The sequence below is a fragment of the Diceros bicornis genome, chromosome 13 (assembly GCF_020826845.1).
Source record: "Diceros bicornis minor isolate mBicDic1 chromosome 13, mDicBic1.mat.cur, whole genome shotgun sequence".
Taxonomy (NCBI): domain Eukaryota; kingdom Metazoa; phylum Chordata; class Mammalia; order Perissodactyla; family Rhinocerotidae; genus Diceros; species Diceros bicornis.
Window position 1 is genome coordinate 11,435,791 of NC_080752.1, and position 5,025 is coordinate 11,440,815.

Sequence of the window (5,025 nt, forward strand, 5' to 3'; positions counted from 1 at the left end):
GCCCAACCTGGGTCTTTCCTCCTTTGGGAAACTTTCTCCCACCCTTATCTCCGAGTCCACACCACTTTCTCCCTTCTATGAATTTCTATTAAGGAAGAATCTGAAGTTTTATTGTAAAACAAGTTGTTTCTAAAGATTTTTCTGATCAGATTGTTACCTCCTCCCACTAAAAGTCTAAGAGGGAGGAAGAAGAGAGAGGGTGTGAGACCCATCCCCAAGTCCCTGGCGCCACAGCATAGCAGCAGCTAATGGCCAAGAACGGTCATTTCAGAGAGTGAAGCAAACACCCGAGCCAGGAGTCAGTTAATTACGAGCTCCAAAGAGGCACTGGCAGATTCCCGCACCAGTACTGGGGGCGGCGGCTGGGGAGTCCTGGAAGTCTGCCATCCCAGCCTCCCACTGGGACCTGCAGGTAACTCTGGGGGAGCTGGAAAGGCTTCCTTTGCGAGGCTGTCTGTCGAGTCACCCACACAGAGAACAGCACAGGAGGCGGGAAGGAGTCTGCAGAGAGAGCGTAGGCTGGCCCCCCCACGGAACCATAAGGGGGACAAACACTGTGTTTGCAAACACAGTGATGACCCTGCTCCCCATCCAGACAGAACTGGATCCAGATCCTGGCTCTACCCCTATGAGGAGTGTGATCTTGGGTGGGTCAGGCTTCAGCTGCCATCAGCTTGTCCACACAGGTGACCCCACTTGTCTCATGGGGTGATTTGGGAACTCAAATGGGCTGGTGTATGTTATGGTGCCCAGCATGTGGTAGGCATCAGATACAGGCGAGCAACCACCTCTTCGGTCTGTCTCTCTCCCTCTTTCTTCCTTCCCCCTCTTTCCTTCTTACACAGGAAAATAAGATAGGAGGGAACTGTAGTGCCTCAGGTAAGAAGCCCTCAACACCCCAAGAACAGCTAGGCTTACTGAGACTTGCTGTGTGCCAGACACTGTGGTAGGCTCTTCCCTGCATTACCTCGTTTAATCCTCTCAACAACCCCATTGGGTAAGAACTCGTTTGCCTGTCCATGGTCACTAAGCCGGTAAAAGGAAGATCCAGGATTCAACCCAACGCCTGTGGCTTCAGAGCTCACACTGCTGGTGCAGCCCAGCAAAGGAACCTACACACTCATTTCTTTGCATATTCCAGTCTCTTTCTTCCTCTCTTAAGGCACTAATACCTGTTCTTGTTCAATGTCCCCAGCAGGCCACCTGACCCTCTATGGCCCAGGACAGGGCTGGGCATAGACTAAATGCCCAACGTGTATTTGCTGGGAAAGGGAGCTATCTAAAAACTACTTGCATGGGAAAGATATTTAGTGCATTCTCACCCTCAACTCGGCAGTCGACAGTGAGGAAACTGGTCTAAACCAGAGGTCAGGTTGCTTGCCCCAGACTGCTCATCACCGTGGGGGTGACCTGGGAATCGTCCCAGGGTCCTTGACTCCTGGCCTGACCACTTTCCCTGCCACAGAGCCCATCTCCTGCTCCACGAAAGCAGATTCCACGACGGCCTGTGTCCATGTAGCCATCTAGACACGCCTGTGGGAGGCGTCAGGGCTGTGGTCAGCCTCCTTGAACCACAGGAAGATCTCCTGGACCTGTCCCTGAGTCTCTCCAGAAGGCGGCGCTCTACTCGACATGACTTGTGCGTGGAGGCAGCTCAAAACCCGCCAAGAAGCAGCAGCCTGGTGAAATCCATTTCTGTCACTGTGCAGATCAGCCGCGGACTCCACAACACGAAACAGAAAGCCCCTTCCAAGTCCGCGGGAAGACGGGAAGGCCTGAGCTTTCTGCTGTGACTTCCAGGCTTTCTGCCCTGGAGGAAAGGGAGAGGCGGCTAGCTGAGCGGAGCTCTCCTGCCGGTGCCCGGCAGCCTCCGCGGGGCCTCGGGGTTGAGGACCTGGCTCTCTCTTCCTTTCCCCCTCACCCCTGACCCCCAGAGCCCTAGCAGCCCCCAGTCCCTGGGCACGCAAGCTCCCCTTATGCTGTGTCCCTGACCTACTTTTATCCCCAGGTCTAGAACACCTGTTCAATAAAAACAAAAAAGGTAGAGCCTTGGTTTGGGGCGTGGCGGCTCACACCTGCCAGGCCTTGGTGCTCCTGAGGATTCAGTACAAGCTCAAGTACAAGCAGTGCTTCCTCCTCGCCCTGGCACAGGAGAGGTGCCCCCAGCCTCTCAGCCGAGGAAGAGTGGTGGACAGGAAAGTATGGGGTGAGGAGACAGAAGGAATATGAATATCTACATACGAATAGATATCAGTGGAAATGCAGAACTGCTGAGAAGGTTAAAAAAGGCTTCAGAAATCCACATGGGTTTGGATTCCAGCTTCACTTACTAGCTGTGTCTGTAACTTAACGTCTTCAGCTGTGTGTGCAGATTAACTTAAGTGTTGCTTATTGATTGGAAAATGGGGATAATAATTGTACCTTGCTCATAAGAGTGTGGGAGAAAGAAAACGAGAGGATTCACGTACTCCGGGCAGTTGGCACAGTGCCGGGCACCGAGTCAGTGCGCTGACTGGGCTCCTGCGATGGTCCCCTCGTGTTTCTGAGTGACACTTTCCCTCTAGGAAGCAGGGAGGAAGTGCCCAGTGCCACGCGGAGGCATTCATGCATCCATTTATTCTACCAACATCCGTCAGCTTCCGCCGTGTGCCAGGCCCCAGGCCAGGCGCCAGAGGACCAGAAGAGGGGAAGACGCCATTAAGCCAGTTCTCCTGAAATATCCCTGACGCCTCTCCCTGCCCCAGCCCCCCCATTAACCACCCTCACCCTCTCTCTACCCAGTGAAACTTCTGATTCCACACAGCCTCCTGCACACAACTCTGTAGAGCACTCATCCTACAATTTGTCATCAGTTTACCTGTCTCTCCACTTGGCTATTCTAACCTCGCTCCTGCTGCACCCCTCCCCCACCCCACTTGCTCCTTTCTGTTCAAAGAGGACACTGTCCAAGGCTCATCCGCAGGAGATGCTATTATTCTCAGAGTCGGTGACTGTGTCACTCAGAGAATATGGGACTCTGTGACCAGGATTCCCATCTTCCAGGTCCCTGACCTGGAGAAAACCTCCAGCTGTAAGGTGTCTGCTTCAATTCTCCCACATTCCTAGAGATGCACAGAAGGCTGCCATCCTTCCAATCCCGGGTCCCCCAGCTGCTGGGAGATGCCCCTGTTGGAATAATCACCTTCTCAACAAATGGCATGGTGACAAGCAGGGTGGGGGGATAGCCGGGGCCCCACAAGCTGGTGTTTTCAATTTAGAGGCCATGCATTATTTACACTGCCATTATTCCCCTCAATTTGACTTCACGCTTTAGCCTTAATTTCAGTATAATCAAAGCCAATGAATATTTAATCAGGATTGCTTCCAGAAATTGAGTAATGCCATTAACATAATGGCCTCAGGACTTCAAAGCTGCTTTCCTTCAAATGCATCTGACTTACACCTTTCCCCACCCCCTTCCCTTTAACCAGTTGTATTTCAGAATGGCAGGGGATTGGGGACCCAGTGGACTAGCCGGTTACAGCTTTGTCTAGGCATCAGAAAGGTGGCTGGCAGGGGGAGGAGTGCTGGCCCCACTGAGAGAGACTCTCAGGAGGACAGCCAAATTCTGCATGTGGACTCCGTTTTAAGGCACCTCGATTTATGAAAGTACCAAGTTTTAAGCCACATCCCCAAGGGGCTTCAAAAACAGACCTTCAGATTTCAGTTTCTAAACATGGTGATTGTCATACACAGCCAGGTCTGGGAAGGATTGGCCTAGACTACCCCTAGCCCCCACGGCCAACAGCAGTGGAGTCTGCTCTTGGGGAACCATGGCCCCGGTTCGTCTTTAACCATCCCTGGCAGAGGCCCTCCTCACTGAGAGTGGAAGCCTGCTCCCTGCAGGCTGCCCACGCTGGCCTGGCCCTGCCCTCGGAGGCCCCACGGAACGAGGGTGCTCCTTCCGCCCCAGGACAACTGAGGAAATATTAGAAAATGGTTTTCATCTCTTCCTTGTGTCCTTCCCTCGTGGGGCCAGGTGCCACGTGCCCAGCCAGGCTCTGTGGGGGATGCAGTGGTGAGTCTGACTCCACCTGCTCCCCAAGAGCTCACTGTAAACGTCCTCAGGGGGCTGCACAGAATTCCCAAGCACTGTTACACTTGTCATCTCCTTTGGTCCCGGATGGATCCACATCCTCTTTCCACAATGTCAAATGGTGAGCTTCCCAAGGTTACCTGGCGAGGTGGCTCTAGGATCAGGAGGAATCTAGGGTGTTAGATGTTAAAACTAGGAGCTCTCTGAGGACCTTCTAGGTCAACCTTGTTGTACAAAATGGGAATGGGCCCAAGGTCACAGCTGGACAGTGGAGGGACAGGGCTGAGACTTCGGGGGCAGGGGCCTTAGACTCCTTGCCCAGAGTCTTTTCCTTTATAAAATGATCTGTGGTCCCCAAGCAGGAAGAAACATCACAGTCCATCAAGGGCTGCTGACTTGGAAAGCCAGGGACAGGGCTGAGGAGATGGAAATATTCCTGGGAGAGGCTTCACTATGTGTCTCTTGGGGAATCAGGCATCTCTGGGGTGAGAATGTGAGAGAGTTGGGGAGTCCATAGAAATTGCAGTAATGTGGTAGTGAAAGGGGGAGGGGGTCATGCTCCAAGCTCACAGAAGCAAGGGCAGCCTTTGAGAAGCCTTAGCCACCCCCAGGTCCCCGACCTCTTTCTGCCTGACGCCCTCCCTGGGAAGCTCTGGCTGACTCCTCTTGCAGGGCTGGGTGTGCCTCACCGTGCTCCCACAGCCTCTGTGCTCCCTTCCTTAGAGCACTTCTCCCGCTCTGTTGCCTCCCTGTATGCACTTCTGCCCCCTCCTCCCCATACTGCAGACTCCTTGAGGGCTGGGGTGAGGCTGACATTTCTCTATATTCCTGGGGGAAGTGGGTCATACTCTGTAGGTGTCACACCCCACCAATAGAGGACTCAGTTGCTCTTCACAAGCAGGTCAAGAAGCCATCCAGCCTTGATCCACTAACCTGCAGGGCCAGAGAGC